An 11,432-nucleotide genomic window follows, 5' to 3' on the forward strand; every position below is an offset into this window, starting at 1 on the left:
ATAATTTATGGGTTTTCTTATTATACCTCATTAAAAGAACACCCCAATTTCCTTGAAATATCCTGATGGTGTTTTGGTTAGAATTTTAATGAATATTACTTAAATTTGGTGAAAACACGAAATTTAAATTGAATTTTCCTATCAAGAACCACTTCATGTTTTAAGGCATTGTGATTTTCCTAATAATGTATTATGAGATATTTCAAATATATGAAAACAGAAGGAATTTTATAGAGAACATCCATGTATCTGCCAGACACGTCCTAACATTTACATTTTACTCTGCTAGCTTTCTTGCTTCTCTTTTTCACCTACTCCTCCATCCATACCATCAGTCCATCTTATTTCTCATTCATTTCACAACATGTTGCAATTATTTTACACTTACCCTAAAATAGTTCAGGATAGATATCATTAAGGAGTTTTATATTTGTTTCCTATTCCCATTTCTACTTGTTTAGTTCAAGTTTACATACAATGTAATATACAGTTTTCAATATCACCAATAAGAGCTTACAGGCCTCTACAGTAAACCCCATCCCAGTACAGAACATTGGCATGCTAGAAAGTTCAGCCATAGAACTTCCCAGTCACTCCCCTTTCCATGCACCCACCCACCGTACTGTTTATTTATTTTTTTCTTCATGGATGAGTTTTACCTATTCTCGAACTTACAGAAATGAATGCTTGCAGCCCATAGCTGTGTAAGCCTGCTTCCTTCACTTAGCATGATGTTTTTGAGATTCATCTACACTGTAGGTGTGGCAGTGGGTTATTGCTGTTCATTGCCAAGTAGTTTCCATCTTGTAAACTTACCAGTGGGTTTATCCAACCTCCCATGGATGAACACCTAAGCACATTACAGTCTTGGCTATTGAATACAGCTGCTATGGATATTTTCTTACAAGAGTTTTGTGGACATGTGTTTTCATTTCTTCTAATGTTACCTAGGCATAGAATTATTGGGTTATGTGCATGATTTTTAAGGAAATTCTTAGATCTCTACCTAAAGTCCTCATACCACACTAGGTGCTTCTACCAACAGCATTGAAAGCTCTGGCCCCTGCACATATTTGCTAACATTTCAGGTGGTCAGTCTTTTCAAGTTTAGCTCCTCTCTTGGATGGTGGTCCAAGTGATCTTTTATATTGTTCTATTATCTTGTAAAAGTAATATTTATTAGTAATTTTTTATGTTCAAATTCAGGTCAAACATATCTAATGTGAAAATTCAAAATCTGAAATAAGATCCCAAACTCTTCAAGCCTCTTGTCAATACTCAAAAAGTTTAAGAATTTGGAGCATTTTTTATTTTCAAATTAGATAAAATTTATAGGCTCAACCTATAAAGTCTAGGCAAACATTCCAAAATCCAAAAAATCTTTCAAAGTCTGAAACACTTCAGTGGTAAGCACTTTGAATAAGGGATCTCAACATGTAAATGTATTTAAGACTATAAAGTTTCTTCTGAACACCATTCTGGCTGCATTTCCCTGCCCCCAAACTGTTATTTGGGCTTTTTAAAGGTTTTATTGCTTCCTTATTTTTGTTGTATTATTTTTTCATTTAAAAATTGTTCTAATTAGTTATATATGACAGTAGAATACATTTTGACACATTATATACAAATGGTGCACAACTTCTCATTCCTCTGGCTGTACATGGTACAATTCTTTTCAATACTTTTTGCCTTGAATTCAGTTTTGAATAAATAACTATACCTACTTTCTTTTCATTTTCATTTGCCAGGAATTTATTTTACTATCTTGTCCTACTTAAAAAAACAAAAACTCAAACAAAATCACGTTTTACATCCTGTATATGTAGGTCTCTGATTATAGCATATAACTATATGTTTGGCAGGTGTTGGAGAGGAGTATTTTCCAATGTAAAGTTCCACATAGGACGTGGTCATTTTATCTAATACTTAGTGTTCAAATCTGTATACCAGTGCTGCTTTTAATTACAAATTTACTGCCTACAGACACAGGTTACCTCTTGCCACTAATACAGACCATCTCACAGTGGGTCTCTGTCCAACACCCTCCTGTCCCTGAAAGTAAGCATCCACCCAGGACATAGTTCCCGGGTAAATTGCAGGTGGCCACCTCCCTTCTCACTAGGAATAGCCAGATTGCTCTCCACAGAGGCTGAGGGGCTCAAGAGTCCTTCAGCAATGAGTGAATTATCATTTCCCGTGGTGCCTCTTTCTAGAACATAATATTATCAGAACTGAAAATTTTTGCCAGTGTCTTGGGCCAAATCATATTTTTATATTAGATTAACCTGGTTAATTATGAGGTTGAACATCATCTTTTTTGTTTAATAGCCACTGAATTGTCTGTTCACACAATGCCTGTCCTCATGATTTACAGATTCCCTGTTTGCAAAATCACTTACTCACTATGGTTTATTTGGAAACTGAAAATCAACATTTGGGGTGTTTTCCTAGTCATTCATGGATATGCGCAGAGTGGTGAAAATCTGAGTCAGAACATTTATTTTCCCAGCTGAGGTTACACAGCAACACTTCTTGTGTTAGTTCTCAGAGTATAAACAAGTATCATTTTTTGTGGTCTATTTAGTGTCACATTTTTTTATATTTTTATGTTTTTTGTTGGTGATTTCCCTGGCTAAAGTGGCTCACAGTCACAATGGCAAAGTGTTATCTAGCCTTCCAAAGCCTGAGAAGGCTGGGATGTGCCTTAGAAGAAATATGTGTGTTTGACAAGCTTTGTTCAAACATGAATTATAATGCTGTTGGCTGTGACTTCAATGCTAACAAATCAATTATTTATATATATATATATATATATATATATATATATATATATATATATATGGTACCTTTAAACAGAAACACATTAAACAGGCAGTGTATTGATAGGTAGAAGGAAAAAATGTTCTGACTAGAGACTTGTAGAAAACTAACTCTGTATACCCAATATGAATGGTGGTTCCATTTCTGCTAATTCAGTGTTTGTAATGACTTCATAGAAAATTACTACCAGAAATAACCAAAATAGACTGTTTTTTCCATTTTTTCCATTAGAATAGTTGTCTTCTTATTATTTTTTGAAAGAGTTTTAAAATGTTACCAGATATAATCCTTTACATAGGTTTGCTCCATCTATAATTGAGTGTTTTATGCTGATAAAAGCTAGTATCCTTTTGTAATATTTCTCTATATACATGATCTAATACCTTGGCACCATCTAATGATGATCTCATCTGTATTATTAAATTTAACATCACTTTTGTTATAGGTAAAATTTCTACAGTGGGGGTCTGCCTATAGGTTTCTCTTCTGTTTTGTTTTGATCAGCAACCCGCCACCACAGCTGGAGGCAATTTAACTATAGCTTTTGATCCTGGACTGAAGTTTCAACATTCTGATATTTAGTATATGTTGCAACAGATAGGAGAAGATACCTCCACCTACTGCTAAGGGATAAATTGTTCCCCCTGCCTAGCTCATTATGTTGAAGTCCTATCCCAATGTGTCTTCCCTATTAGAAACAGCATTAGAACCCTGATGGTATAGAATCTCCTTATAAAAGAGGAAGGGACATCAAATCTCCCCAGCCCACACCTATCATGTGAGGACTTAGCAAGAAGGCAGCCATTGGTAAGGCAGGAAGAGAGCCCCTACCAGAACTAAATTGGACAGAACCTTGGACTTTCACCATCCAGAAGTATGAGAAATAAATTTGCATTGTTTCAGTCCTCCCATCTGTGGTATTTGTTATGGCACTGAGATGATAAAAAGTACACCTGCCTTATTACTCTACCATTTTTCTAAATTTTCTGGACTGTTACTTCTCTTTCACTTTTCCATGTGAGTTTTATGTTTATATTTTTATAGGAATTGCATAGAAGTATATTGTCCTACTGAGAAAACTGATGTTCTTTGTAGTTTATGGTTTCATGATTATTTTTTTCTGTCCCTTTCAAAAAAATTGTATGATTTTCTCAAACATCTCCATGTAGCATATCTTTTCTTATATATGTTGTAGGTGGATTATTGTTTCTGCTATTGATAACCTTATCTTTCCTTCCCACATTTTATTTTCAAGTTTTATGTTGACAGTGGTTTAAAAACACATTGAATTTTAGATACTGACCTTGTATTCCGCAACTTTGTTGAATTTTTTCATCTCATTAATTTTATGTAATATCTTTTAGATTTTTTTTCCTGTGGGGAGAATAAAGTCTTCTACAAGTAATAGATATATGATTTGCTTTTTCTAAGCCTTAGCATTTATTTCTTCTTGTCTTATTGCTTGGAGTAAGATCTTGAGCATCTTCTCAAAGTATATATTTTTCTATTCTTCTGTACATAGTTTACATGTTTATTGTCACTAATAATGAGAACCCTTCATTTTTATACTCAGTTTTCCAGATACAAAGGTGAGTGTGAATTTTTCTGCTTTTGTGATGTTAACATTCTGTTATATAATATAATTCTGATTTTTTAATAACTAGATTAAAACCTACTCAGACCAAATTATTCTTTTGATGCCCTGCTGGATTCATTTACTGACTTTGTGCTGGTAGATGACTTTATTAGAGTACTTCATTTATTTTTTAATTGACAGATAAAAACTAGACACATGCAAACATACACATATATGTCTATACATAACATATATGTAAAAGCTGGAGTTGTAACTCAGTAGTAGAGCAAGTACCTAAGTGTTCACAAGGCCCTTAGTTAATCACCAACACCAAAAAACAAAACACTCCCCACAAAATGCATATGCATTATCTCATATACTTTTCATGGTTTTGTGTTTGTGGTGAGAACACTAAAAATGTACTCTTTCAGCCATTTTCAAATATATAATATATATTTATTAAGTATAGCTACCATGTTATACAGCAGATCTTTTGAACTTACTCCTTATTAATTTCCTAACTGAAATTCTGTGTCCACTGACCCATGTCTCCCCAGTCCACCACTCCAATCCCCTGGGACCACCAATTCTGCTCTCTGGCAAATGACATTATCACACAAGGACCATCTTTGATCAGAAACCCTGTAGTCTGAGACATCAGTTCATTGGATGTCATCTTTCTGCAACCATGATTTTCTTTTATGATCACATTTCAGATTCACCTCTCCCTTATAATGGTGTGCTCATGACATGTCTGGAAGTTAACCAAAGTGAAGACAGAGGAAAATAAGGAAATTAAAACACTGAATAATTCACAAGTTCTCTCTGTTTCATCCAGTCTGTCCTATGCAGTGACTCCTCTCTGGTGCAATTTCTTTACCAAATGCACAGCAGTTCTCCCTCCTTTATCCTTGGTCAAGTGGTGTGTCATCTGGGGAACTGGAGAGTTGAGTCAAAGCTGAGTTTACCCCTGTGCACAGAATGGCAGCATAGGATGCACTGCTGTTGGTTCTCAGAGAGGAAAGTGAATGGATGACACACTGCCCTGTCCCTGCCTGCTGCCACCCTCATAGGTGCACACACATGAGTACTGGCAGTGAGTCTACCTTAAGCTAGAGTGTGTGGGGAAAGGTGAGACTGGGTGTCCTGGGAGGTAATGGATATAGTACCATCAAAGTAGCCATTTTCCTTCCATCTGTGTTCAGCTTCAGCTAAGGAGGATGTATATATGAAGAACAAAAGCTTTAAGAAAGGGTGGTTTCTCCACTGATATAGGCTCAATGAAGAGGGTTATTATAACTTATTCAGGTGGTAGTTTGGGCATGTACCGGGAATTAACACTAGGCTACATATCTGGCATTTCATATGTTTGTTCTGTTTTTTTTTTCCTGCTCTTTTAGATTAAAAGTGGCTCATATTCACTATGATGGGCCCATCTACATGTATTGCATGCTGAGGTGGCAGAGGATTGTAGCAGGGTGGGGGTGCTCTGTGAAACCTCAGCATCAGAACCCTCACCTTCTCTGTGTTGTCCTGGACCAACCTTGTGACCCAAAAATATGTGCTTGCATACCATGCTGCTTCTGGAATGCCTGCTCTTTTGAACAATTAAAAGTTATCCTAATTCTTGGCCTCTGGAAAATCACCTTCTTTGAGGGCATATCCTGATCCCTCTTATTTTTGGACTTAATAAACATCAAGCAATTTCAAGACTTCCACTCTTCTCTACCCGCATACTCATGACCCTGGAATCTCCATTTCCTACTCCAACTTATCTCCCCATCTCCAGGGTTGTGTATTGAACCACATAATGAGCATCTCCATGGGCATGATTCAAGGGCCTTGTGTACTCAGAGCATCTAAATGGAACTAGGATATCTTCTAGTTTCAGCTCCTTCCATTGCTATTTTGGGGAAAGTTATCATAATAATAATTCAAACTTCATCCTAATTACAGAAAGTAGCACTATTAAAAAAGAATTGAAACTTCCTGATATTCCAGTAATTAAAAATGACTTCAGGAGAAACAAGACTGCCTTATAGCTGGTAAATGAACTTGGACAAAAGACTGACATTTCATATTTGATGTTAAGTCATTAGACCAACAGCCTTATCAAGTTCAATTCAATTCGAACAGAGGTTCAAGCAACAGAGAAGCCAGCCTCATTTTCTTTCTCAGTGCCACCTTGTCATGATGTCTGTTTTTTTGGAAAATGTAGCTCCCCTTGAATCCCATAGTGAATAAAAATTGCCCCTTAATACTTGAGTGTGTGTTGCCTAAGATCAAGGGTGTTGCCTTATATACCAACAGCTCAAGTTCAGTATATATTCCATTCATATTCTACTTTCTCCAATTATCCCCCTAATGTTCTTCAGATTTCCTCCCTAGAATAGGACACTAACCATGCTGGTTTACTCTCCTGAAACCCAGAATCATTCCTTGGCCTTTTGTGGCTTTTTCCTTCCAGGATATAACATCAGGGGGTGCATGGTCTCAGTGTGCCCTTTAATAGTGAAGTTAATTTTATTCATTTGGGTACAACCTCTTTTCTCATTACATAGTTTTATTTCCATGTGACATTAAAAATAATTTATGAAAAAACATTGCTAGCATTTTGTTGGAGTGGTATAGCACTTTGAGGAGAATTGTCACCTTAAAACTACCAAGTGTTACAGTCTCTGAATATGGTACATATTTCCATGTATTCAGTTTTTCTTTTCTTTATGTGATGTTTTGAAGTTTCAAGTGTGGAAGTCTTGTTTATCTTTTGTTAAATCCATTCCTAAGTATTTGAACCATTTTCCAATGTAGAGTTCAGTGCCATTAAGTATGATCAGTTCATATTGCTGTCACATCCATCCAACTCCAGTACTTTTTCAGCCTCCCAAGCTGAAACTCTGTCCCCATTAAGCACTAACTCCCTATTTTTCCATTGTCCTGGCCCATGGTAAACACCATTCTACTTTCTGTCTCTGTGGATTTGACCACTATTTTAGTTGGTTTTTAATGTTATTGCAAGTTATTTGTATGTATTTTATATATATATATATATATATATATATATATATATATATATATATATATAATGTATATGTATTTATACACACAAAACTTGCAATAACATTGCAACCACAAATTGATGTTTTAATGTTGCAATAACATTAAAATATCAGTTTGCAAAGTTATTGCAACATGAAAACACCAATTTGCAAATGAAATTTATATATATAAATATATATGTACAAAGGTATATAAATTTTATTTGAAAATTCTTGCTGCATATAAATATGCAATTGATTCTTGTAAATTGAACTTATCTTGTGGTCTTGCAAAATCCACATTACAAGTATTCATTTTTAAATATATTCCTTGGAACAGTCTATGTAAATTATAACATTATCTATGACTAAATACAGATTTATGTCTTCCTTTCTAAACTATATGCCATTTATCTATCACCTAAGTCTATCTAAATACCTATCATCAACCTACCTACTTATTTACCTGTCACATTTTTCCTATTGTGATGCTCAGTACCAACCTAGAAATGTTGGTAGATAGGGCTGAGGTGGTGGTTCAGTGGTAGAGTGCTTGCCTAGCATGTGTGAGGCACTGGGTTTGATAATCAACACTGCATATAAATAAATAAATAAATAAATAAAGGTCCATTGACAAAAAAATCTTTCTTAAAAAATGTTGCATAGAAATAGAACAGTCATCATTGTCTTGTTTCCTTTATTAAAGGGAAAATATTTTTTTATTTTACCTTAAGTAGTATATTCATTGCATGCTTCTTATAAATACCCTTTATATTAGATTATGTTAGAAAAAGTTATTTAATTCATTTCCTTGGAGTTTTCACAATGAATTGATGTTGAACTGATCTTTTTTATATCAGCTAAGATAATTATATGGTTTCTGTGTGTTTGTTTTCATTGACTTTTTTTTTTTTCTTTTTGATATAGGTGATTTAACCCAGGGCACTTAACCATGGAGCCACATCCTCTGCCCTTTTTTATTTTATTACTTTTTTAAATTATGAGACATGGTCTTGCTAAGTTGCTTAGGTCCTTGCTAAGTTGCTGAGGCAAGGTTTTAACTTATCATCCTCTTTTCCTGAGTCTCTTGAGCCTCTGGAATTATAGGGGTGAGCCACAATGCCCAGCTCATTGATTAACTTTTGAATGTTGAAGTCATTATATTCCTGGAGTTAGCCCCAGTTGGTCCATTATGCATTTTTAAAAAATATTTTTTAAAGTATTGTCTGTGTTTTGCTAGACTTAGTTAACATTATGAGAAGGGTATTGCCCTTTTGATCATGGTGTATATTGATCTGCATGTTCTTTTGATGTCCCTGTTAGATGTTTGTAGAACAGTTGTGCTAGCCTCAAAAAATGAATTAGAAAGTGTCCTTTACTCCAGTATTTTCTCTTAAGAGTTTGTGTACACTGCTGATATTTCATCTTTAAATGTTTGGAAACAATACCAGTTTCTCTGTTTTAATTGTAGGAAGGGCTTTTTTTTAACAACTTCAAGAAATTAACTACAACTTCAAGTTCTTCAAGAGATTGAGAGTTATTTTGAGTTTTTCTTTTTCTTTGTACTAATTTTTGGTGTTTTTTTGTTTTTTGAGGAATTTGTCTTCTTTTCTAACTCAATCTGTTTACTTCTTTGTTCATAATGTTTCTTATTGTTAAACATCTGCAGAGTCTTCAGTGATGTTCTCCTGTGCCTTCCTGATATTGGTGATGTGTGTTTTTCTCCTTCTTAATCAGTTTTTCTAGATGTTAGCAACTATAGCAACTATGTTACTTGGTGTGTTTTTGTTTGTTTAGGAGGGTTGTTTTTTTTTTTAGTACTGAATACAAGAATCTTTTACAACTGAGCTAAATCCCCCATCCTTTTTTTACTTTTTATTTTGAGATAAGAATTCACTAAATTGCTGAGGCTGGCCTCAGACTTATGATCCTCCTGCCTTGGCATTCCCAGTCACTGGGATTACAAGTGTGCAACACCACATGCAGCTACATTAATTTTTTGAAGTATTAGCTAACGTTAGGCCTTACTGATTTTTATATTGTTTATTTTATCGTTCATAGATTTCTGCTCTTGACTGTAGTGGTTTAATTATTTTTTTTTAATTTTTTTACAAGTATAAAAGTATTTTATTTATTTATTTTTATTTGTTTTACTTAGTTACACATGACAGTACAATGATCTTGACATATCATACATTTGAATCAGATGGGATATAATTTCTCATTTTTCTGAGTATACAGGTTGCAGAATCACATTGGTCATTCGGTCACATATATACACACAGTAATAATGATGTCTGTTTCTTTCTACTATCCTTCCTATGTCCCCACCTCCTTCCATCCCCTCCCATCACTTCTCTCTATCTAATCTAGGGTAATGCTGTTATTTTTTTTCCTCACATCTTCATACATGTATTTTGTATAAAAGTATTTTAATCAGTTCATTTTGCCTTAAAGAAATGCAGACAGTAAAACAAATAAAATTAATGATCTTTTATGCCATAATTTGTGTCAGGAAGAGTTTAGTCCAGTAGCTTTTTACAATGTTGGATTATGCATCTCCAGGTATTTAAGCAGCTGAAAGACAATTGTAGTGAACATTGATGGTTTACAGAATGCTGGAGACATATCTGCCTTATTCTGAAGGACAGCTCTAAAGGAAAGGAAGGTCACTGAAGTATAGAAACCCATCTGTATTTTGAACCATCTTCAGATAGTGATCATGTTTGTACTATATAAAGGCAGCAAGAATCACTGGTGTATCATCTTTTCTCACTCTCAGGCCTTCAGCAGGTGCAGCAATTTGCAGGGCCTGTGGATCTAGGGAGATAACTTGTCCACTCTTTAAAAGAAAATGACTTTGCTTCAGGTTTCCATGTCATAATATCTTTGTAGTAACCATGCTTGTGTCATGATAGTTAAAGCTATGTGTCTTAAAATAAAATAGACAACCTCTGTTGTCTGTCTACATCAACAGAGGGTGTGTTGCTAGAGAAGAGCTAACTGTAACTCATTTTCACCTGTCTTGTTCTTAGAAGAACCAAGAAACTAACTTAAAACTTTAAAAGTTGCCCTCACATATGATTAATTAATAAAGTTTTTAAAAAGTCTTTTAGAGCCTCTCATTGGATTGTTTGGTCTATAATGTGGTTTGCATTGTGTTTGATTTGTTTGGAGAAAGATGCACAACAGGACCAGGTCACATTAGTGAAAGTTTTTTTTTTTTTTTTTTTTTTTGTGGTGCTGGGGTTTGAACCCAGGGTCTTTTTTTTTTATGGCCAAAAATACTGTATTTTTAACCAGCAAGATCATTGGGGCATTATTATACAACATTAGGTGTTTTTGCAAAACTAGTTCCCATCCCCAAACAATAGACAATACATGCATTGAATGACATTTTAAGAACAGTAAATACGATTCTTTTAAATACTGTAAGTTAAAAATGTTTTCTGACAAAACTCCCTAAATACATGGTCTAGTCAGGGGTTCCAACGTGATGGGTGAGGAATCCAGCAAGAAGTTGCATTTAGAGAGTTCTTTGAGGAAAAGAAATCCACAAAAAACATGTGTTTCAATCCAAGTCACCTGGACAAAGTTACACAGTAATTTTCCATCTTTCTTTCCTAAACCTAAAAATATTCTACTGAAGAATAATACCTTCCTCCCTGTTATTATTTTCTGTCTACCAAAAACTTCTACCAAAGTCAGAATTCTTTATCCAAGTAAAATCCAATTTTACCCAAGAGCTTGGGTTGGAATCATATGGGGAAATGGAGGCTACATGGTAGGTAAGAAAGGTAAGGAGGAAATTAATATTTGAGCACCTACTATGTGCTAGGTGTGTATGCATACTTGGAACATATGATTCTAGAGGCAAGAGTGTTATTGAAAGGGCAGTGGTAGTAGGGAAGAGAGCAGGAAATGGTTACTCTGTGAGGAAAACAAATGACAAGTTTAGACTGTACTAAGTTAACTACTAAACAGCAGGTGTCTGGCTC

General features: G+C 34.7%; 1 protein-coding gene across 1 annotated transcript in view; it reads left to right on the forward strand.

The window, feature by feature from the left end:
- Positions 1-11,432, forward strand: part of LOC308631406 (E3 ubiquitin-protein ligase RNF213-like) — a gene marked incomplete at both ends in the record, with an annotated part of 277,493 nt that overhangs the window by 138,687 nt on the left and 127,374 nt on the right.

This window comes from Spermophilus citellus (genome assembly GCF_964194105.1).
Source record: "Spermophilus citellus genome assembly, chromosome: 12".
NCBI classification, from domain to species: Eukaryota; Metazoa; Chordata; class Mammalia; order Rodentia; family Sciuridae; genus Spermophilus; species Spermophilus citellus.